Source organism: Eretmochelys imbricata, chromosome 5, assembly GCF_965152235.1.
Source record: "Eretmochelys imbricata isolate rEreImb1 chromosome 5, rEreImb1.hap1, whole genome shotgun sequence".
NCBI classification, from domain to species: domain Eukaryota; kingdom Metazoa; phylum Chordata; order Testudines; family Cheloniidae; genus Eretmochelys; species Eretmochelys imbricata.
In genome coordinates this window covers 96,866,089-96,891,606 of record NC_135576.1, presented here as the reverse complement: position 1 = coordinate 96,891,606, position 25,518 = coordinate 96,866,089, and positions in this window count along the sequence as shown.

Sequence of the window (25,518 nt, the reverse complement as noted above, 5' to 3'; positions counted from 1 at the left end):
TTTCTTAAGGGGACATTCAGAGGTGCCCATTCCTGCTGGGCTGTTTGCCTATAGCTGAACAGAAATGTTCCCTGCTGTTAGCCACGGGGGGGGGGGGGGAGGGGAGGAGGGCAAAATGTGACCTTGGAACGAAAGCACATGTGCTATGTATGGAATGTTAACAGCAAGGTTTACCGTGCAAGAGTGTACCCATTGTTCTATAAAATGTGTCTTTTTAAATACCACTGTCCCTTTTTTTTTCTCCACCAGCTGCATGTGTTTCAAGGATCACAGGATCTTCTCGTTCCCAGAGGCTCGCAAAGATTAGAAGGTGAAAAAAACGCACTCGCGATGAAATGTTCTCTGAGCTCATGCTGTCCTCCCACACTGACAGAGCACAGACGAATGCATGGAGGCAGACAATGTCAGAGTGCAGGAAAGCACAAAATGACCGAGAGGAGAGGTGGCGGGCTGAAGAGAGTAAGTGGCAGGTTGAAGAGAGGGCTGAAGCTGAAGGTGGTGGCAGCATGATGAGAGGAGGCAGGATTCAATGCTGAGGCTGCTGGAGGATCAAACTAATATGCTCCAGCATATGGTTGAGCTGCAGGAAAGGCAGCTGGAGCACAGACTGCCGCTACAGCCCCTGTGTAACCAACTGCTCTTCTCCCCAAGTTCCATAGCCTCCTCACCCAGACGCCCAAGAACGTGGTGGGGGGGCCTCTGGCCACCCAGCCACTCCACCCCAGAGGATTGCCCAAGCAACAGAAGGCTGGCATTCAATAAGTTTTAAAGTTTTAAACTTTTAAAGTGCTGTGTGGCCTTGTCCTTCCCTCCTCCAGCACCCCTCCTGGTGCTTCCCTCCTCCACCACCCCTCCTGGGCTACCTTGGTAGTTATCCCCCTATTTGTGTGATGAATTAATAAAGAATGCATGAATGTGAAGCAACAATTACTTTATTGCCTCTGCAAGCGGTGATTGAAGGGAGGAGGGGAGGGTGGTTAGCTTATAGGGAAGTAGAGTGAACCAAGGGGCAGGGAGTTTCATCAAGGAGAAACAAACAGAACTTTCACACCGTAGCCTGTCCAGTCATGAAACTGGTTTTCAAAGCTTCTCTGAGGCACACCGCGCCCTCCTGTGCTCTTCTAACCGCCCTGGTGTCTGGCTGTGCGTAACCAGCAGCCAGGCAATTTGCTTCAACCTTCCACCCCGCCATAAACGTCTCCCCCTTACTCTCACAGATATTGTGGATCACACAGCAAGCAGTAATAACAGTGGGAATATTGGTTTGGCTGAGGTCTAACCGAGTCAGTAAACTGCACCAGCGCACTTTTAAACATCCAAATGCACATTCTACCACCATTTTGCATTTGCTCAGCCTAAAGTTGAACAGCTCCTGACTACTGTCCAGGCTGCCTGTGTACGGCTTCATGAGCCAGGGCATTAAGGGGTAGGCTGGGTCCCCAAGGACAACTATAGTCATTTCAACATCCCCAATGGTTATTTTCTGGTCTGGGAATAAAGTCCCTTCCTGCAGCTTTTGAAACAGATCAGAGTTCCTGAAGATACAAGAATCATGTACCTTTCCCAGCCATTCCATGTTGATGTTGGTGAAACGTCCCTTTTGATCCACCAGTGCTTGCAGCACTATTGAAAAGTACCCCTTGCAGTTTATGTACTCGCTGGCTTGGTGCTCCGGTGCCAAGATAGGGATATGGGTTCCGTCTATGGCCCCACCACAGTTAGGGAATCCCATTGCAGCAAAGCCATCCACTATGACCTGCACATTTCCCAGGGTCACTCCCTTGATATCAGCAGATCTTTGATTGCGTTGGCTACTTGCATCACAGCAGCCCCCACAGTAGATTTGCCAACTCCACATTGATTCCCGACTGGCCGGTAGCTGTCTGGCATTGCAAGCTTCCACAGGGCTATTGCCACTCGCTTCTCAACTGTGAGGGCTGCTCTCATCTTGGTATTCTTACGCCTCAGGGCAGGGGAAAGCAAGTCACAAAGTTCCATGAAAGTGCCGTTATGCATGCGAAAGTTTTGCAGCCACTGGGAATTGTCCCAGACCTGCAACACTATGTGGTCCCACCAGTCTGTGCTTGTTTCCCGAGTCCAGAATCGGCTTTCCACCGCATGAACCTGCCCCATTAGCACCATGATGCCCGCATTGCCAGGGCCCGTGCTTTGAGAGAAGTCTGTGTCCATGTCCTCATCACTCTCGTCACTGCGCTAACGTCGCCTACTCGCCTGGTTTCGCTTTGCCAGGTTCTGGTGCTGCATATACTGCTGGATAATGCGTGTGGTGTTTAATGTGCTCCTAATTGCCAAAGTGATCTGTGCAGGCTCCATACTTGCCGTGGTATGGCATCTACACAGAAAAAAGGCGTGGAACGATTGTCTGCCGTTGCCCTGACGGAGAGAGGGGCAACTGACGACATGGCTTACAGAGTTGGCTTACAGGGAATTAAAAGCAACAAAGGGGGTGGCTTTACGAGAAACAGAATGGCCCCCTCAAAACCTCAAGAACCTCAAGAACTCAAAACCTCAAGGATAGAACTCAAAACTGGGTTTAGCAGGCCGTTGATTTCACGGAGGGAGGAAGGAGAAAATCAATACAAAACAAATCTGGTCTATTTCTTGTTTTGATCCACTTCATCTATCTTTATACATCTTGCTGGCAGCAGACTGTGCAGTACGACCGCTAGCCATCGTCATCTCCTGGGTGCTTGGCAGAAGACGGTGTAGTATGACTGCTGACCATCTTCTGCTGGCTGCTGATTAAAAGACAGTGCACTGCCGGTAGGACTGAATCGCCATGAGACGAAACTTAAAAGGGAAATGATAGCTCAGTGGTTTGAGCATTGGCCTGCTAAACCCAGGGTTGTGAGTTCAATCCTTGAGGGGGCCATTTAGGGATCTGGGGCAAAAACCTGTGGATTGGTCCTGCTTTAAGCAGGGGGTTGGACTAGATGACCTCCTGAGGTCCCTTCCAACCCTGATATTCTATGATTCTATGACCTGGCTGAGTCACTCCCATGTTTGTCCAGGCACCCCTGACCTCATCAAGGTCGGTTAAAAGAGCACCCTGGACTATGTCGATGACGGCTACCAGTCATACTACACTGTCTGCTGCCAAAAGACAAACTGCTGCTGTGTAGCAATGCAGTACCGTGTCTGCCAGCACCCAGGAGACATACGGTGACAATGAGCTGAGCGGGCTCCATGCTTGCCGTGGTTTGGCGTCTGCACAGGTAACTCAAGAAAAAAGGCACAAAACGATTGTCCGCCCTTGCTTTCACGGAAGGAGGGAGGGAAGGGGGACCTGACAATATGTACCCAGAACCACCCACGACAATGTTTTAGCCCCATCAGGCACCGGGATTTCTACCCAGAATTCAAATGGGTGGTGAAGACTGCGGGAACTGTGGGATAGCTACCCACAGTGCAACGCTCCGGAAGTCGATGGTTGCCTTGGTACTGTGGACACACTCCACTGACTACATGCACTTAGAGCATTTGTGTGGGGACACACAATCGACTGTATAAAAACGCTTTCTACAAAACTGACTTCTATAAATTCGACCTAATTTCATATTGTAGACATACCCTAAGCCTTCCAAAAATAAGCATTTAAAGGGTTTGGACTCTGATAGACTTCAATGGCTTTTGATTCAGGCCTGAAGTTCTTATGTCCGTACTTATGTGCCATAATTAATAGCCTGGTTTTAAAAGGTGCTGAGCATCCCACAGCTCCCATTGAAACCACCACTGAAGCCTCAGCCACATTCAGGCAACTAGCATCTGCAGGTGCATTAGCTTGGGACAGAAAGCCAAAGAGATCCTGGTCAGGCAGGGACACAAGTTCTGAGGCAACTTCCTGCTCCTTCCCCTCCTGGTGCACTAGTATGGGGCTGGCCAGAATCTGGCTCTAAATAAGGAACTTAGGGTTTGTCCCACTATGGGATCTAAATAAGTATCGTTCCTCATTTTGTTTCAGTAAACTGGGACTAGTTTTTCCAATCAGGACCTGAAGATTTTTATTCTTTATCATCCCTCAGATAAATTAAGGAAGAACTGAAATTATTTTATTATTGAATATACCAAATTAAGTGGGACAATAAAGTTTCTATTATTATTCTGACCAATTAGTTGACTTCTTTTTACAATACATGTCAAAGCTGGCAGGGAATTAAATTAGTGCTGTTCTTTGGAGTTAGTGGCTGGAAGAGCTGGTGTACTTGGAGTTTCATTCAAAGTCTGTAATTCTGTCGCTGGGAGATGGGAGGGGCGGAGTCTATAAATATAGACAATGGGCCGGATTGTCACCTGCTATAAATCTGCATTGCTCCTTTGAAGTCAATGGAGCTACACTGATTTACACCAACTGAGCATGTGTCCCAATGTTTTTTAATTTGTGCTTTCTATAATGGCATCAAATGAAATATTTTGGTGCAATAATTTTCAAATCTTTTGTTTTTTCTTTCTTTAGAGCGTATTGTCATTTTCCTTCCCCTTCCCTCCCTCGCTCCCCACTTTGCTGATTTTTTTGTAATGAGAACCACTACAATGTGTGTTAAGATTTCTTCTGACTAAAATATACATTAGAAGGATGCCTTTCATATATTATGTATGTTCAGTGCCCTGTTGGTATTTTTGTCTTTGTTGTCTGATTTGCACCTAGGTATTGCTTTGTAAGATCTTTGGAGCAGGGACTGATTTAGGCCCCAGTCCTGCATAACTTTGCACCCAGGAGTAGTACCACTGTAGCCAGTAGAACTACTCATAGGTATAAAATTTCACATGTCCCTACTAATAATTTGCAGTATTAGGGCCTTATTTTGTGTCTTGTACAGCATTGTGAATGCTTTTTTAAAAAATTATTGGACCTAATTTTCTGACTACACATGATGCAGAGAAATGGAGAATTGGTCCCACCATTTTTTTAAAATCAAGACATTTCTCTACTGTCATTGTAATAATAGGTATTTGATTATATCCTCAAAATGGCTCATGCATATTTTTTTTCTGCACTACCACCAGAAAATTTCTAAAATAAATATTCTGAACTGTAGAGTTTCAACAAGGCCTTGTTTGTATGATGGGGGCTCAGATTTGGGCACATTGTTCTGTCTGGGCAAACCCATGCATCCAAGCTTACATGATTGGGGCTTTTATTATTTTCAGGGAGATCAAACAGCAAACTATTTTATGGCAAAGATTCTATTTATTTTAACCATCATGATTGTTCTATTTACTACCTTCAGTATTTTAGTTTAATGTGGGTTATTTTACTGTTCTGATTATTTTTACCACAAACTAAGTCGCTCAGAGTAATTTGAGGGTACAGAGAAAATGCTTTATAAATATTATGAATTCAAAAGAATAATGATGGATTTATGCATATATGCATAAATATTATGGTTACATTATATTTTTGAAAATTTGACCAATATATACCAGATTGGTTGTTTTTCCAGAGTCTGTTTTCATGATCATAAGAGGACTTTTACAAGCAGGGAAAAATAAATCTCTAGACAAATCAAAGTATTATATATATTTTATGAAAAACAGGAAGAAATGGTCAGAAGAAGTTCCTAACTCAGTGTTGTATACAAGATACATGGACCTATAGCAAAGAAATTAACATTTTCTGTAGGTTCAAGACTGGTGAGACCCCCCTAAGGACTATCAAATAATGAATAAAATATCATCAACAGTGATGAGTTATTCATGATACTGTTTCTTCCTATAAACCCAGAGTCTGTTTTGCTGCAAAAATGTTAGATATTGGAAGCTGATATTTTGCACATTTTTAGCATTTCTGGAATTTATGCAGTTAAAAACTGACCTCTTATATTTGAATTAAAACTACATTCCCTTTTTACAGGTCACCACATAAAAAAGGCCACTAAGATTCTTCATCTACTTTACCTTTATTTTAAGGCTATACAAAAGAAAATATTTCAGTCTTTATGGACGATAAGTCAATATTTAGTGTTTCCATCATACATAACTTGTATCCTCTCCTATTGGTCTTTCTACATCCAAATACACTGACTGTGAAATACAGCTTGAAATTAATTTCATGTTAAAAAAGCTTATTTCTACTCAAAAGGATTTCTCAATGAATTGGTAATAAAAAGCAACTATAAAAAATGTCAGGTTTCAGAGTAGCGACTGTGTTAGTATGTATTCGCAAAAAGAAAAGGAGTACTTGTGGCACCTTAGAGACTAACAAATTTATTTGAGCATAAGCTTTCGTGAGCTACAGCTCACTTCATCGGAATGCATCCGATGAAGTGAGCTGTAGCTCACGAAAGCTTATGCTCAAATAAATTGGTTAGTCCCTAAGGTGCCACAAGTACTCCTTTTCTTTTTATTAAAAATGTATCATTGAAACAGGAAGATCCCAAATGCAAGTCTTACCTATTATCTGTTCTGACACAAGTCAATAAAGTTAAGACATTGGCAAGTAAGGCTTGAATTCACACCAATGGGGGAATAGGCATAGAGTGTGTTACAGAATACATATAAACTGTAACTACAAATTTTCAGAGCCTTGTGAGTCTGGGTTAAGTGTTAAAGGAAAGCTGCAATGCTCTGTGAAAAAAAATAATGTGAAATAATACAGGACGTTGACACATTCATTTGCAAAGGGATCCAAAGGCATGAGCCCTTACTCCTATGCAGAGTCCTAATGACTTTAAATGGTATTCTTCATATGAGTACGTTTCATGACTTCAGAGTCCTTCTGAAAACTGGACCCATTGTCAGCTTGAAGACATGCATCAAGACAGGAATATCAGAGTTGCAGATAGAAACACAGAGATCAGTGAGAAATTTCCATAGCCCCCTTTTTTTAAGGCCATATCTATCTTTTTTTCCTTGGGCTTCTCTGAAGACATCTTTCTAGATGTCTTCTGGGTCTGCAGTGAACAACAGTAAGAGAAAGAGAGGAAAGGAAATTACATGCCATTGCATCTTCCTGTGCCTCTGGCTAAAGCTCTGATCTACCTGAATTCACTCATTATTAAGAATTACTATTACTAATAATTCTGTTCCAGTAGTACCCAAAATGGGTTAGATGCCATAAAAACATACGTAAGAAAGCATTGCCCCTGCCCTGATGAGCTTAACTTGATATCTTTAAAAAATATCATCAGGTATGATTCCTGATAAAAGATCTAAACAAATCATTCATGAGTGGTTATAAAAGATGTATTATGAATTTCAAAATGAAAAACAGTCCCCTTCTGTTGTGGTCTGAAAAACAAATTAAAACCATGCAAAGATGCTTTCTACAATCTTTCTCTGTCAATAGGAATTTGGTTTTTTTCTCCCACTGATTTATTTGAGCTACTGTTTTTAAAAAACAGGCTCTGATTTTGCACCCAGAATTAATTGATTGTGCCTACAAATCAAATATTTAGATCTGAAAGTGCTATCATTTGCAGTCACAGCCAATTGTGAATACAAATTTGTCGGTGCCAAATTAAAGGACAGGTTGATTCCACTTTAAGAATTTTCCCGTTTATGTTCTATCCCAAATAATATCCCTTAAGCCTTTGTCTAAAACCAAATGTGTGTCTATCAGCAATAAGTTATGACACTTTGCTATCGTACTTCTTGCTGCCATGCTTCCAGGAAATATTGGTTTAGTGGTTAGATCAGCATCTGGAAGGCAGGACCACCTTGAAATTTATCGTAGGTTGTAAATATCCTAATTCCATCCATTTAATTGGTTTTTGAAAGCCAAGCTGGAAGGCCAGGACATTTTAAAAAACAATGAAAAGAAAGCAAATATCATACAAATCTACTTACTGTGTTATCCAACATAAACAAACCAGTGCACATGAAATGATAGAGATAATGTGGAAAAGGCACAGGTGTTTCCTTTCTAAATGATTTATCTATAGTTGCTCTTGTGTGGCGTTAAAGGTTTAGCACAGCTGTGTTTTATAAATATTGCCTCTGTATAAGGTAGAGAGCCATAATGTATTATGGAAGAGTGCATTTGAAGGAAAACCATAAGAGTAAAGGGATCTAGCCCACTGCGGGTACTATGCAGTGAAGACAGAGATATTCAGCTATTATAGCTTTCATAGATTCTAAGGCCAGAAGGGTACATTATGATCATCCCAGCTGACCTTCTGTATAACACAGGCCATATAACCTTACCCAATAATCTCTGTATCAGGTCTCTAGCTTTTATTTAAAGTGTAGCTTATGTTTTACAAAGATATCCAGTCTTGTGAGATTTCAAATGATGGACAAGCTATCACAAATGGGGTACATGTAAGGTTTCCATTTTAATGACCCAGGCCAAATGCTGACTTCAATAGAAGATTTATCTGAGTAGGGTTAGCTGATTTGGCTCATGCTCTGTTATCACTCACATCTTTATCTTTATACAGTTCACTTCTCCCCCATTTAGGGTTTGTTCTTTCATGGAGCAGGAGAGAGATGCAGTGAGGAGATTAACCACACCTTATCCAGAGCAGGCAATGCAGTCAAGCAATGTAAGCAACAGCAAATTTCCACATAAATAGTCCTGGACCTGGGCTTTGCACCACCAGCCCAGCCACTCCCTAGCCCCAGTATGCCCCTTTCCAGTGCTATTCGTCTGTTCATAACCGGATGAGGGAAGTGTCCCCAGAGCATACCATCCTGTATAACCCGGAGTTCTCCACACTTTGTGAGCACCGCCAGTACACTCACTGAGTTAATATCCCTTTCCAACCACCAATGTGTGATGGAATTACAAGCCTGTATTCACATCCTGCACACTATTGTAATCATCTTTGTACAAAATATGCCTTATAAGGTACCATTTGAAACTCATAATTAGGTGGTCAGTATTGTCCTGAGAAAATATAAGTGGCAACATTGTATGTAAAGTTATAGAAGTTCCCTGTATGATGTTATTAACACATGTTCCAAACGCCAAAGCCCTGCCCAAACAGAGGTTTGCAAACAGGTCTGTCCTAAACAAAGGAATGTGTGCACTGCTTAATTTGCATTTAAGCAGTAAATGGAGTCATCAAACAGGAAGGGAAGCAAAGAAAGCTCAAACAGGTGAGAAAAGACAGCAGGGAACATCCTTCCACATAGACTTTGTCTCCTCATGCCCAGCTGGAAATGTTCTTCAAGAGAGGGACTGAAACTATAAAAAGGAGGGGCAAAGACCCCCAAACACCCCTCTCTCTCTCCCCATTGCATTCACTGCACCTGAAGTGGCAAAGGAAGCATTCGTTGGACTCTGGGAAAGGGGTCATGACTGATAGGGATTAGTCAGCAAGACTGCTGAAAGAATGTGGTGAGAAATGTTTTCTTGGATCTGCTATCATTTGTTAAATTAGGTATTAGTAAAATCTTATCTTTATTTTTCTTGTAACCATTTCTGGCTTTTATGGCTCATTACTTGTACTCACTTAAAATCTCTCTCTTTGTAGGTAATAAATTTGTTTTACTGTTTTATCTAATCCAATGTGTTTGAACTGAAGTGTCTGAAATACTGTTATCATATAAGGAATAACATGTTAAGTATTTTGTACTGTCCAGGAGAGGGATGGGCAGTACAGCACATACATACATTTCTAAGGGAAATTCTAAGCCTGGGGGTGTTTTGGGGTCACCCTGCAGTATAACCCAGGCTGGTGAGAGCCAGAGTGTAACCCAAGTGTGGCTGGCAGACAGCAGTTATGCACAGACACTCGGGGTGTAGCTTGCATGCTGGGAGGGTGTTTCTGAGTGACTCAGGTGGGAGCTACTTCAGCAGCGCATTGTGAGACACCGAGGGTTGCAGGGCAGGGGTGACAACAGCTACTCATTAGCGTGTATTGTACCCTGGTATGCCACACACATGCAGATCTGCAATCCTTCCAGTGTGAATTGGTTTGGCTTTCCAAGCCAGGTTTCTTGGTTCTTTCTTTAAATGCTGTAGCCTTCACTATGTTGAAAATTAATAGAATTATATAAGATTAATGTTGTGCTGAAATCTCAGGGTTCCAATAACAAATGCTAAACAACACTGAGCAGTGAAGAAACCTATATAATAGAATAAATAAATATTGTTACTGGCAATGGAGAATAGGCAAAAATATTATTTACACATCATCTAGATGTCTGTCTGTAGAACTAGATGCCGAGACAGAGTGGATTTTAGCTAAACATTGATGAGCCTTCACACAATATTTATTGTTGTTAGTTTTGTTCAACACAGTTGCAGATAAATATTTATCTTATTAAATTGCAGCCTATGGGTAGTACATAAATAGTTTCAAGACTGAAATGTAACAGACTTTATATTTGGTCTACTTCATGGTAACATAAAACTCTATATGATCCACGGTCCTCTGCTATTAATGCCAATTATCAGTCTATATGTTACTATGAACTGCATCTTATAAATGTCTCCTGGTCTAATATAGGGAACCAATCCAACTCCCAGAAAGACTTTCAGTGGGAGTGGGTCTATAAAGAGAGATGTCTATATAGAGCTAGATTTATAATTTCTAGAAAATTTCACCTCTTTTTCTGTTTATGATTTGTTCATGAGCAGATTGTGAAATGTATTCACTGTAGGTGCTTGGTAATACTACTACTACTAATATTAATAATTAATAATTATTAAATTCATTGATTTCCTGAAGGAAATCATTCTTAGTCTGCAGACCATTCACATTCAGATTTGTCTCATCTGGAGTCCTTCAACCCAGCAGGTGGTACTCTACCTTAATTATATGACTGACCATAGAATCATAGAAATGTAGGACGGGGAGAGACCTTGAGAGGTCATCTAATCCATCACTAGTGCTGAGGCAGGACCGAGTATACCTAGACCATCCCTAACAGGTGTTTGTCTAACCTGTTCTTAAAAACTTCCAATGCCAAGGATTCTACAACCTCCCTTGGTAACTTAGTACACTTCTTAACTATCCTTATAGTTAGAAAGCTTTTCCTAATACCTAACCTAAATCTCCCTTGCTGCAGATGAAACCTATTACTTCTTGTCCTACCTTCAGTGAACATGGAGAACAATTGATCACTTCCTCTTTATAATAGCCCACCCCATATTTGGTGAAGTGATACAAAGGTTAAATGAAAAATGTGTGTTGAAACAAGAATCTTTTATGGTTTGATAAATTTATAGAGAAGTAGCCGATAACCAAATAAAGAAGTTGTTAAAATTAATTCATTTTATGTCTCTGTAGATTCTGGTTTTTAAAAAAGAAATACAGTTCTGGAATCAAGAAGTTAACACCAAAGCTTCCCAGCAAGTCAGGTTTAGGCTTACAGTACCAGACTTGACAGTGATCACTTAAACAAGCTTTTCATGATTAACACAGATCTTCATGCCAGAACTTCATCTGGTTTAAATAGCTCAGCTCAGTTAATGTCACTTGATACCACCCGAAGATTTGCCCATAGTATTATGGCTACAGTGGTCAAACTTGTTAGTTGCCTTAGATACATAGTTATGTTTATCTCCATATTTGCAGCATTCTAATTATTCCATAAGTAAATGAAGTGAAGCACACAATATACTGCAAATACTAAAGTAACTGTATTTCTTTATCTAAGTCCAAACTGGCCGGTTTTTAAGGGGAGCCACTGTATTATAGTAAAGGTTCTGTCAGCATCTGTTTTGATCATAAGAACGGCCATGCTGGTTCAGACCAAAGGTCCATCTAGCCCAGTATCCTGTCTTCCAGCAGTGGCCAATGCCAGGTGCCCCAGAGGGAATGAACAAAACAAAACAAATCATCAAGTGATCCACCCCTGTCGCCTGTTCCCAGCTTCTGGCAAACAGAGGCTAGGGGGGAAAAGACTTTTTTCAGGGGAATATAAATCTAGATAGGTAAGAAAAATTCATCTTTATACTAAATAGGAGCCAGATATTTTTTCTTGGATATGAATAGGTGGTTCCCATTAAAGCCAATGGAATATCTAGCCAAGTGCAAAGGCACAATTTGTCCCTACAGATTTTGTTCCAGGAAGTAACGTGAAGGAGAGATGGTCTTTCAGGTAGCTAGAGCCAATCCTTGAGCTTTGAACATGAGCACAGACACCTCAAACTTGAAAGGGGGGCCAGTGTAGACTACAGCACACCTGAGTAGTGTGGTCATCCTCAGTGAGGCATTGAAAAGCTGGGAGATGGCACTGTATAAGTTCGTTACAATGGAGGTACACAACTGGGTGTCAGCAACATACTGCAGGCACTTCAATCATTATTGTCTCATCAGCTCTGTCACTTAATATTTATATTAGGGTTGAACCCAGAGGCCTCAATCAGGATTTGGGCTCCATTGTACTAAGTGCTGTACCAGCACCTAGAAAGACTGTCCCTGCCCTGAATGGGATGGGGAGGAAGAGAACTAACCCTTGTGGGTGTCTGGTGATGGAGTGGAGGGCTGTAATGAACCTCTGTGTTCAGTTAACGAGGATGACCTGAGCCATTTCATTTAGTAGCAGCTTCAGAAGGACCCAGAAGGAGGTAATGCTGTCTCAAGCAGCATTAACTCCCCCCTTAAAAATCTGCTTGGATCTCAGGGGTTAACAGGCATGACAGTTCAAACATCCAGGGTAGAGCTGCTCAGTAAATGGAAATCTTGTCTCATGAAAAACATCCTAGTTTAAAAAAAAAATCCATAAGACAGGCTGCCAAGGGAGAGTGCTCTGACTCCCCGACTTCCCGTCTATGTTATCATACAAATCCAAAGAAAATTCAGTCATAAGATTTGGAAATAATGTTAAGAGACTGTTTATAAGTCCTTAAGTTATGGACATTCAGATCTGAGATTCAAAATCTGGGTATCAACCCAGATGTTAAACATCTCCTCTAAGCATGTATTTAAATCAGACATTTAATGTTATTTCATCAGAGGTTCATGTAGCCCCATAGGGCTGGGGGTTTTTTCCAGCTAACATGCAAAAATTTCTGATTAACTAGTTTTCTTTTAAAACATGAACAATTCAGCAAGACAAGACCATGTTTCTCCCTAATTTATTTAGTGGTGATGAATAATGGGGATGTACAGAGCTGCTGCAGTTTTCTTTCCATTCTACCTTTAACAAACTGACATTTTCCCACTGAGAGCTTTTGAAAGAGCTTAAGCTTTAAATCACAATTTTTCTCTGATGAAAAGGCTTTATGCTTTCCACCCTGACCTCTGCATTCACTATACAATGCACTTATCCCTACTTAGGAGCTTTAATTCAGAGTGAACAAAGTAAAGGAGCATCTTACTCTTAATTGACTTAGGTGTGATATCTCTAACACATTCAGCTAAAAAAAGTGCACAAAAAAAGACATTGTCTCACTTAAGTACAAGGTTTATGTGTTTCTCTTGTGGGTCAGTGTTCTCTTTTCTCTCCCTTTTTAACCTTACACATCTCTTTTCTTTCTTTTTTTTAAAGAAGCAAGTCTTTTGTTAGCATATCATGTCATTATTTTATATAAAGTTTTTAACATGCTGAAATATACACAGCAGCAGAATTGTTATGCAGATTGGAAAAAAAAATAATCTCAACTACACATATATAATGATGTGTTCTAAATTAGCTGTTGCCACTCAAGAAAGAGTTCTTGGAGTCACCGTGAATAGTTCTCTGAAAACCTCAGTTCTGTGTACACCAGCGGTCAAAAAGATTAATAATGTTAGGAACTATTAGGAAACTAATATAAAATAAGACAGAAAATGTCATAATGCCACTATATGAATCCATGTTGCACCCACATCTTGAAGACTGTGTCCTGTTCTGGTCGCCCCATCTCAAAGACATAGTTGAACTGGAAAAGGTTAAGAGAAAGTCAACAAAGATGACCAGGGGTATGGAATGGCTTACATACAAGGAGAGACTAAAAAAATCAGAGCTGTTGAGCTTAGAAAAGAGACGACTAAGGGGGGGATATGATAGAGAGCTATAAAATCATGAAAGGCGTGGAAAAAGTGAAAATACTGTTATTTCCCCTTTCCCACAATACAAAACAAGGGGTCACCCAATTAAATTAATAGGCAGCAGATTTAATACAAACAAGAGAGAATACTTTTTCACATGATGCAAAATTAACCTGTGGAACTCATTGCCAAGGGATGTTGTGATAGCCAAAAGTATAACTGGGTTCAAAAAAGAACTAGATAAATTTGTGGAGGATAGGTCTGTCAATGACTATTAGCCAGGAGGGATGCCACCCCATGCCTGAGGTGATCCTATATCTCTGACTGCCAAAAGCTGTGAGGGGAAGACAAGGGTGGATCAGTCCATCTGCTCTGTTCTGTACACTCCCCCGATGCTCTGGTACTGGCCACTGTCAGAGACAGGATGCTGGGCTAGATGGATATTGGTCTGACCCAGCATGGCAGTTCTTATACATACAGCATGGAGAATTTGTATTCAATTTACATTACTGCAATATGACAGTTACCTAAAAGCTAATTTGTGTTATGTGAGTGCTTTACAATTCAAACAACGTATCAGGCCAAACACTGCTCATGCTCCATTGTAAATTTGGAGTTAACCTATTGATGTAAAGGTGTAGATGTGAGTAGAATCAGGCCAAAAGTGTCAACACTTTAATTTCATCAAACTTTTACGTTAACAACAACAACAACAAAATAGGCTACATTCCCTCCCGGCATAATTCAATCAACTTCAAGGAGAATATACCTGTAATTAATTGAGCATACAATGTGCAAAATATTTAGATCCCAATTCAGGCCTGGTGTAAGTGGGTAAAATTCTAGTTGATGTCAAGTGAATTTTGCCTACTTATACTTGTCCAGAATTTGGCCAACAGGTTGTACAAATAAACAAACAAAAGCTAGATATGTAATGACCTGACTCTCCATGGTTTCGCAATGATATAACTCCACTGAGCCTGATTCTCCACTGGTTTCAATAAATTTAATGCTGGTGTAGCCCTATTGAAACGAATGGAGTTACACTGATGTAATTCAGTAGAGAATTAGTCACATTGACTTAAACAGTGCTATTCCTTATTTAAGCATGAGGAGAAGCAGGGCCATGAATGTCTACCCCTATATTTATTAACTGTAATCAAAGTAATATTTTAAAAGTATATTTTATATTAAGATATATTAGCGAGAAAGAGAAGATCTGTGAACAGAGGGTCTATGTACAGATCTGAGGGGAATGATATGGTATAAGATTCTTATTGATCCACCACTTTGTGAAGGTATTCTGAAGGTAGTGCATCCAGAATAATTATTTTCTGTCCGTAGCTCAGTTTCCAGAGATACCTTCCACTGATACTTATGGGAATTATGTGTAGAAGGCTAAAGCATGATGAACCTCACCATTTATCATATGGGAAAAGATGTGATATCAACATACTGACCCTGGTATAGATTCTGATCTCAGTTACTCTGGATTTACTCATTGATTTTGCCCATTAAATGCACCAGTGTAACTCAGATGAGAATACTGGACCCTAAACCTACAAATAGATGTCTGCTGTTATATTTTCAGGAATCAATTCACTTACATACTAGTCCAACTATTCTTTAAAATAGAGAAATATATACACATAATAAACATGTAAAGAAATACCCTAATCAGATAATTAAAAACATCCCTAATATTTGTCTGCATCCAGGGATAAGTCCTGCTTTCAGTTACACTGTTGTAAATCCAAAGTAACTCCACTGAAGACAGGGGAGTTTTGCCAGGTGTATACAGGTGTAAGAGAATTTTGCTATGACATCTGGTCCTGGCTGCCTTAGGCTTGGTCTACACTATCAACTTATGTTGGTATAACTACGTCCCTCAGGAGTGTGGATTTTTCACATCTCTGAATGACGTAGTTATTCTGACCTAAACCCTCATGTACACAGAGCTGTGTCGACAGGATGGTTTCTTCCATTGACAAAGCTACCACCTCTCAGGGAGGTGGAGTACCGATGATGATGGGTAGGTGTAGGTAGCGTCTTCACTAAGAACTATAGTGGAGCAGCTGTACCAGTGCAAATGTGCCACTGCAACACTGTAATGTAGACGGAGCATTTTCACACCCAAAACTCATAGGCTTAGATCTGTGGCTGTTACTCCTGCATAGCAAAATAGATGGAGAGCAGCCCAAAGAGGGTAACTAGGAACTTCCTTAGCACAAAGGAATCCCAAGTTGGTTCTAAATCACCTTCTCCCAATCCCTTTCTTAGTATAGAGGTCACGTTGGGGATATGTCCAAAGTGCAGTGCATTCCGGTGATCCTGGACTGGCAGAATAGTCTATATAAGGGGAATTCATTGTCATTATAAATTAGAGGAGCCCTGGGATTGCTCTGACTTAACCTATCTGAAGCCATATCTGTCCCTGGCAGCCCCAAGATTGGGAGACTGTAAAGGTGGCTTTTTAAATGGTGGCACCAATACATAAAATCTACAGCAGCATAATCAGATAAGTAATCTTTAGTATAACGTAGGCAGAAAATCCTAAACTAAAATATATTGTATCATGCAAGGAGGAATATACCAAGAGTCTGTCTCTAACTCCCACCCTCCCCCAACTCCAGCTACACTGCCTCAGTTGCAATCAGCAGAAGCATTTGAGATGGATTTATTTGGATATATAAGATATTGACCTCCTGGAGGTGCATTCTCTGTGAGGCCCCCTCAGTTTTAGAACTCATTCCTCCTCTTTGTCCAAAGTAGTCTGAAAATGGTGACCTTCTCAGCGTACTGCAAAGCCCACCTTTTTGGGTAGGTATTTGGAGAGAGCTAATGGGTGGGACTGTGTCGTGGGTTGATTTTGTTCTGGAGTATGTTCTTACTGAATGTCCATGAGGGAGGTTTTTTCTTTTTTGTTTTGCTCTCTTTTGTAGTGTATACAGGTTTCATTCTGAATAGATAATAAAGGTGTCTGGGATATATCCATTCTCTTGCAGTTGTTTAAATCCAAATGAGTAAGACTGGGATTTTCAAAGAAGCCATGGGACATAGGTGCCCAACGCCTACTCAAAGTCTTTGGGTACCTAACACCCTTAGGCCCCTTTCATAGTCCCAGACCAAATTTAAAAAAAAGCCAGTTCTGAGCAGTGAAGATGGTTCTGCAGTCAAAGGTTAGAGAATGGAATGTTCACAAAAATGGAAAAATATAAATACTGCCAACAATCAGAAGTTTATGCTTTAGCCAATTGTGATTCTATCAATTGCACCTCTGGTGGTCTAGTGGTTAGGACTTACTGCTGCCACAGCCTGGGTTTCATTCCCAATCAGGGTACAGGACTTTTAGAGGACTGGACTAGATGACCTCTCGAAGTTCCTTCCTGTCCTATGATTCTAGCTCTTGCATTTAGTGTACGTCCTGGACTATGAAAGATATTCCCTGGCAAAAGGAAAACCTGTAAAATATATGTTTTACAAATATGTCACACAGCAATTTCAAATCATAACAACTTTTTTGTATCAAATAAAAAAACCTTTGGGTGTTTTCAAATTTAAGATTAGGTCAAAAAACTGCTATAGTTAGTACTGTGACGTTTGGACTCCTTGGGAAGTCACCTGATGTGCTGAGATACCACTGAGTCTACCTGTTCTGCCATCATGGGCCCCCTTTTACCAGTCTTGCTGAGACAGGCTCTTAAAATCTCCTCTAAAACACAAACAGGCAAGGCCACACCCAGCTGCAGATCAGCTCTGGGAAGACTCAGTTTAAGGGACTTGCTCCAGCACTCAGATGTCCACCTCCCTTGGAGTACAAACCCAAAGATATATTATATTTGCCTCTTCCCTCAATGTGGAAGAGGATATGCACAATTTCTCCCTCCCTCCCTCCTGTTAGAAATCACATAAACTGGGTTATATTATAAACCAGAAATAAATGTATTAACTATAACAGGTGTATTTTAAGTAGTTAACGAGGTAGCAGACAGAACAAGGCTTACAGTGGAAAGTTACAAGAAGTCCCAGGTAATGTATTAGTATGAGGTGACAAACCACCTGACTCTGTAGGATTACATCCTCCATGAGCCAGGGGCAGTATGGAGGGTTCACAGGAAGTCCAAGCCTTTCACAGTCCACTGTCCTTGTTGATGGGCCATCCACTCTGTCTGGCTTTTCCATCCTTGTGTCTGAAGTGTCAGCAGTGGGCATCACCCAAAGTAGCATAGTTGAAATACAGATACATAGTCAATATTCCTAATTTCAGATACAGAAATGATATGGGCATACAAGTAGGATAATCACATTCAGTAAATCATAACCTTTCCAATGATATCTCACGTGAGCCATCTTGCATAAAGTATATGTCAGTTATGTCATTCTCATAAGCATATTTTCATAAAGAATACGGAATGACACGTCACAAGTACGTTCTAAAGATACCAAATAAATGACTAATGGAAGCTTGCATATTGCATTATTAGTGTTCTTTTCATGAACATATCTTTGGTGTTGAATTGAAAATCCAGACTATTTTAATGTTAAATGGTTATGAAAGTATTAAAAATCTTTAGGGTGTTAGTGAGGTGCTAGCTGTCAATTATAGGGTGGAATTTAAATAACACACATAGTAATGTTCAATCTCAACAACCATGGACTATCAATTGTGCCTTTTTAAATGTGAACCATCCAGCATAATGTTAGACACACAGTACAATACTGTATATCTGTCTTTCTTACAATAGCAACAAATATCATAAACACTTCTAATATGATAAGAAAGCAAGCAATAAAATTGCCATTGTTAATGTTAAAATTAAATAAAAGTAACAGAGCCACTTTCAGTTCTCTCTGCTAATTAAAACCTGCAAAACTTACTGTATTTTATGGCATTCATGATGACAAATTTTGCATCATAAATATTATGCATTTTATTCCACTCAAATGACAGGAAATTATTATCACATCTGAACCTTAATGTACAGTAAAATCAATGGGAGTTTTTGCCTTGACTTAATTTGATACTGAATCCAACCTGAAGTGTGAAATTCAGTTCTAGTATATGTATGCAAAACTCCTATCAACTTCAGTGGTTGAAAATGGACACATTTTGTCCTCAGATTATATATGGATTTGTTCTGAAAATAATTTATGGTCAGGATATTTCTGCTACTAGTAAAGTTATATAAAAAAAGGACACCACAATCACAATTGACTAAAGCATAAGCAATGTAGAAATGGGAAAATTTAGTTAGTTTAATCTCAAATGTTCAATTTTCCCATTTTTCTCACTCAACGGTGCAGAAAAAGAAGGAAAAAGAGAAAGAAACCCACAACAAAAAAGTCTTCATCTGCTCTATAATGAAATTTTAAAAGTGTGAATATCTGGCCATATGTTCCTATGGTTTGCATGCTGAAAAGCACATAGCAATTTGCTTCAAAACCTGTCTTTTACTTCTATGCATAATCTATAGCCTCCTACTTGGTATGGTTGGTATATTCAACACAAAAATAGTCTTGCATAAAAAATCCACAAGAGAACAGCAATATAAAAAAGGTTGTGTGGTTTGAAGAAAGGAGGGAGGGTCAGGACAAAGCCAAAGTGCTACATATCCTTCTCTGGAAATACAAAGATGAAATCCTGGTCCTACCGAAGTCAATGGGAGTTTTGCCATTAATGTTAATGTGACCAGGATTCTATTCTATTCTATCCTAGCCTACATATATCTCTGTAGTGTCTGAGCACCTTCCAGTAGTTCATTAAGCAACATGACTAACATTTGTCACTTGTTTGATCTCTCATCCTCTCCCCAGGGGGAGAAATGTGTGGAGTGTTTTGTTTTGGAATTACTTTTTTCTTTCCACATGCACTCACAGACATGATGTTATGTTATGTTATGTTTGTTAGAAAAGGCAAGGTCAAAGAAATGTGCCTAAGGAGGGAGGTGGTGCAGTTAGTGTTGTTATGGTCCTTAGTTCCTGAGAGAGTTTGTTATACCATCTCAGACCAGCCCTTGAGAAATCTCATTCACCAGCACAGATGAGCTTTACTCTTCTTGTAGAAAGTTCTGTTGTGCTAGTAGAGAGAAGCTGTCAACCACAGTTTCCATCACAGCTCTTTAGGTGATCTTCTAGATACCCTGGGCCCAGGCCATTTTGCTCCTTGAAGATAAGGCCAAAAACCTTGAATTTGATTCAGTATTCTCTGGGAAGCCACTGTAGAAAGTGGAGGACAGATTTAAGAAAATAAGAATGGTCATCCTGGGTCAGACCAGTGTCTAGCCCAGTGTCCTGTCTCTGGCAGTGGCCAGTAACAGATGCTTTTGGCAGTTGGAGGTTTAGGGACACCCGGGGCAGCGGATTGCATCTTGACCATCCTGACTAATAGCCATTGATGGACCTATCCTCCATGAACTTTTCTAATTCCTTTTTGAGCCCAGTTATACTCTTGGCCTTTACAACATTACTCTGGCAATGACTTCCACAGCTTGACCGTGCATTGTATGCAGTACTTACTTTTGTTTGTTTTAAACCTGCTGCCCATTAATTTCATTGGGTGACCCCTTGTTCTTGTGTTATGTGAAGGGGTAAATAACACTTTTTCTCCACGCCATTCATAATTTTATAGACCTCAATCATATCTCCCCTTAGTTGTCTCTTTTCTGAGCTGAACAGTCCCGATCTTTTTAATCTCTCCTCGTATGGAAGCTGTTTCATCCCCTTAATCATTTTTATTGCCCTTCTCTGCACCTTTTCTAATATATCTTTTTGATATGGGGTGACCAAAAATGCATGCAGTATTTAAGGTGTGGGCATACCATGGATTTATATAGCAGCATTATTTTCTGTCTTATTCTCTATCCCTGTCCTAATACTAACATTCTGTTAGCTCTTCTGACTGCCATTGCACATTAAGGGGATGTTTTCAGATAACTATCCACAATGACTTTGTGACAGGGTGGACTAGACCCTGAAGCCCTCCTGCTGGAGGCCTTGTGGCCCTGCCATACCCTGCCCCAGAAAAGGGAAGTAGAGAAGTCCTCCAAGCTTGCTAGAGCAGCTGTGTGGGAAGCAGCCAATCAGGGCTCAGCAGGCTATTATAAGAAGAGCTGCAGGGCCAGAGCAAGTTCAGTTCCTTGTTAGAACTGGATGTGTGTGGGTGGTACTCCAGGCTGGCTGCTGGGACGCCACCAGGATAAGGTCCTGAGGTAAGGGTGAAAAATGTGAAGAAACCACAGGGAAGTGGCCCAGGGAACTATAGTATCAATGCAGTTTATTTAAAGGTACATTGTGGATGTCTGCTATCTATAGGGTCCCTGGGCTGGATCCTGGAGCAGAGGGCAGGCCCAGGTCCCCCACTACCAGACACTGGGAAAGTGCCTGGACTTTGAGGCACCCCAGAAGGGGGACTGAACTGTAGTGGGCCAGCTGGAGAGCAGGGGCCAGAAAGGCCCTGAGATGGCAAAGACATTGCCTCCAAGGAAAGAGCCCTGGGGCACTGCTCTATTCCGGAGCAGGGACAAACTAAGAGAGACATCACAAAGGGCACTGAAAGAGGCCCTTGTTAGACTTGTGTCGTGAAGGGGGTTTGCTTTGCTTTTATCTCACTGACAGACTGTGTATGACTTGACCAGAGGGCTGAGTCAGTGAAGAACCACCACAAATGGATTGAGAGAGAGTGCAGGCATATGCACTCAGCCAGGGGGCACTCATTAGAGGTGAGTGCAACCCCATTAGACTCCAAGATCTCTTTCTTGATTTGTAATGGCTAATTTAGACCCTATTTTTTTCTATGTTGCAATTTTTTCCCAACATGCATTACTTTGCACTTGTAAACATGGAATTTCATCTGCCATTTTGTTGCCCAGTAACCCTGTGTAATGAGGTCCCTTTGCAACTCTTTGAATTCAGTTTTGGACTATCTTGAATAATTTTATATCATCTGAAAAATTTACCACCTCACTGTTAACACCCTTTTCCTGATCATTTTTGAATGTGTTGAACAGCAAAAGTCCCAGTACAGATCTTTATGGGAACCCACTATTTACATCTCTCCATTGTGAAAACTGATCATATATTGCTACCCTTTTGTTTCCTGTCTTTTAACCAAGCGTTGATCCATGAGAGGACCTTCTCTCTTATCCCATGACTGTTTACTTTGCTTAAGAGTCTTTGTCAAAGGCTTTTGAAAAGTTCAATATATGAACTATATTTGATTCCCTCAAATAATTCTAATAGATTGATGAGGCATGATTTCCTGTTACAAAAGCCATATTGACTCTTCCAAAGCATATCATGTTTATCTATTTGCCTGAAAATTGTTCTTTACTATAGGTTTAACCAATATGCCTGGTACTGAAGTTAGGCTTACTAGCCTGTAATTACCAGGATCAACTTTGGAGCCTTTTTTAAAAAAATAAATGGTATATTAGCTATCCTCCAGTCATATGGTACAGAGGCTGATTAAAGCAGAGGGGACCCCCTGATCGTTTGAAGGACTGCAGGTGTCTCAGATCTGAATGTGAATGATCTGCAGACTAAAATATTTTTTTCCTGAAGGAATTTGATGAATTATGTGTAAGCAGAATCAGGATGAGCTCCACCCTGACATCTGGTGGTGAGGTGTGGCAAATTGTGGAAAAGAACTTCAGGGACTGATCTCATTTGCATAGGCACACCCACCCCGCCTAGAATGCGGCCATAGCTGCCCAAATGGTCACTTTGGCTGCTGTGGGATCCCCAGTGTCTCTGTTATTGGGGCAGGAAGAATAAATTGTTGTTTCCCTGATTATGGGAATCAAGGACAGTGGAACTGTCCTTGGCCTTTTGTTATGATGGAGGCAATCGCCATCAACTAAGTAGTACTCACTAGGCAAGGGACAGGGGTTCCAAAACTCTGTGAATTGAGAGAGGCTGGGAACAGGTATTAATACTTGGTGGCATGGGCCCCCTGGTGAGGGCCTTACATCTTAATTGCACTTCTTCCTCTCTCCACTGTGGAATATCAGAGCTAATTTTGATTCCATTAGGGGTTTAGTTACAGGCTGCTGAGCTGAATTCACTTCGGGCTAATGCTGCACCAGCACTGAGGCTCCCCTACTACAAGCTGAAATCACAAAAGAGCTAAACTTACTAAGAGCTGAAATCACTGAGTATTGTGTTAAGTAGTGGGGAAGCCTGAAGATATATGGTGGAGCAGTCTGTGGGACGGTGAGCAGAGCGGCTGGTGGAGCAGAGCAGTTTGTTGGATGCCTAGAGCCGCCCATGGGGCGGCTGGCAGAGTGGAGCCCCATGGAGAGGTGGGCCATCAGCTTTGGACCACGTAAGGTGCCCCTTAACAACCACCACTCCAATCTCCACCCAAGTTGGGAGGTAAAACTCTGCAGATAAACTTTTGAACTCTGGGGCTGCCCTGACCAGGTACAGAGACTTTTGGGTCGTTGGACTTTTGGGACTTTGGGTGATTTGGGGTTGCTAGACTCAAGAACTAAAGGGAAAGGACATGCCCCAATTTGCTTGGGGTGGGTTTTTTGCTCATGGGTTGTGTTATGAATCCTGTTGCTGGTGTTTCCCCAACATAATGCCACATTGTTTCTCTCTGTTATTAAAAGGCTTTTTGCTACACTCAGACTATGTGCTTCCGAGAGGGGAAGTATTGCCTCTTGGAGGCGCCCAGTGCGGGTGGTATATATTTGTCCCAGGTCACTGGGTGGGGGCTCGAGCCGGTTTTGCATTCCATTATTGGAATGGAACCCCTAGATACTGAACCCGGCCCTTGTTGCTGCCAACTCTGACAGGCAGAAGGGTTACATATGTATTATTATTAGTTGATTTATTTAATTTATTATTTACATTACCATAGCATCTACAGTGAATACATCTGGGATTTCACAATCTGTTTATGAAAAATTCACAACAGAAAAAGAGGTGAAATGCTCTAGAAATTATACATCTAGCTCTATTTAGATGTTGTCTTTTATGGACCCAAGTTTAAAATGATGTTCTACAGAGCCACTCCCACTGGAAGTCTTATAGTTGACTACACTGGGAGTTGGATCAATCCCCTATATAAGAATACGAGACATTTCAAGAATGAAAAATTCTCTGCTTTGCAGTTCATGATAACTTATAGATTGATAATTTGCATTAATGATAAAGGATTGTGGATCACATATAGTTCTATGTTCCCATGCAGTAGTCTGAATACAGAGTCTGTTACATTTCAATCTCAAAACTATTTATGTACTGCCCATAGGCTGCAATTGAATAAGATAAATATTTATCTGCAACTGTGCTGAACAAAACTAACAATAAATATAATGTGAAGCCTCATCAGTGTGTAGCTGAAATCCATTTGTGTCTCAGCATCCAGTTCTATTATGGATAGAGAAGCCTAGATGAAGCTTAAATAATATTTTGCCTAGTTTCCATTGCTAGTAACAGTATTTATTACACAGAAGAACCTCAGAGTTACAAACACCAAAGTTACAAACTGACCAGTCAACGCACACCACCATTTGGAACCAGAAATACACAATCAGACAGCAGCAGACCAAAAATGAAGAGGAAAAAAGGCAATATGGTACAGTACAGGCAATATGCTACAGTTAAACATAAACTACTAAAAATAAAGGGAAAGTTTTTCAAAAAATTGACAAAAAACTTTCTGTCCTTGTTTCATTTAAATTAAGATGGTTTAAAAGCAGCATTTTTCTTTTGATAGTAAAGTTTCAAAACTCTATTAAATCAATCTTCAGTAGTAAATTTTTGAAAGAACAACTATAACATTTTGTTCAGAGTTACAAACAACTACCATTCCTGAGATGGTAGTGACTCTGAGGTTCTACTGTATTACACAGGTTTCTTCACTGCTCAGTGTAATTTAGCATTTGCTGTTGAGGCCCAGAGATATCAGCAGAACATTAATCTTATAATTCTATTCATTTTCAAACATAGTGAAGGCTATTGGATTTAAAGAAAGACTGACTTCAAAGCAAGTACAGACTTCATCGGTGTCCGCCTCTGATATAAATGCCAAACTACCTGAGAAGCCATTGGATCCAACTGTGTTTCCAAGGAAGAAAATATGAAGGGATAAGAAGGCTCTCTGCTGAAATAAAGTCATATTCTGTTAACTTCTTGGATCTCTCAACAGGAGCAGAGACTAACGGATCCTAAACCAAAGACATGTTCTAGAATGCGATAAATAGCTTTCTAAAGACTACTCCTCAGTTCAAAGGGTTGTACTGGAGCCAAAGAAGCCTCCTGAACAATTACAGCCAATGTATCCAGCTTCTACTTTCAGTGTAGTGGTTCAGATGCACCTGAATCCACAGTCAGATTGTTTCCCGGATCCATGGGAATCATCACCTGAGGGAGAAAAGAAAAGCTTTTGTGAATCGTCCTTCTCACACTTTTCCACCAGATAAACAAAAGAAAAAAGAATAGTCTCAGCATTCCCTGGACACTTCTTTTCCACTCCATAAGATGCCATCGGGCTGCCCTAGGAAGTTTGTTTCCCCATCTCCATTCTTTAGATGCTAGGATCAGTAATATATTCACTAGTGTCTTCAATGGATCCAAGATTGGATCTGCAATCCCTTGGCATGATTACCCGGTAGTGATGTTGCAA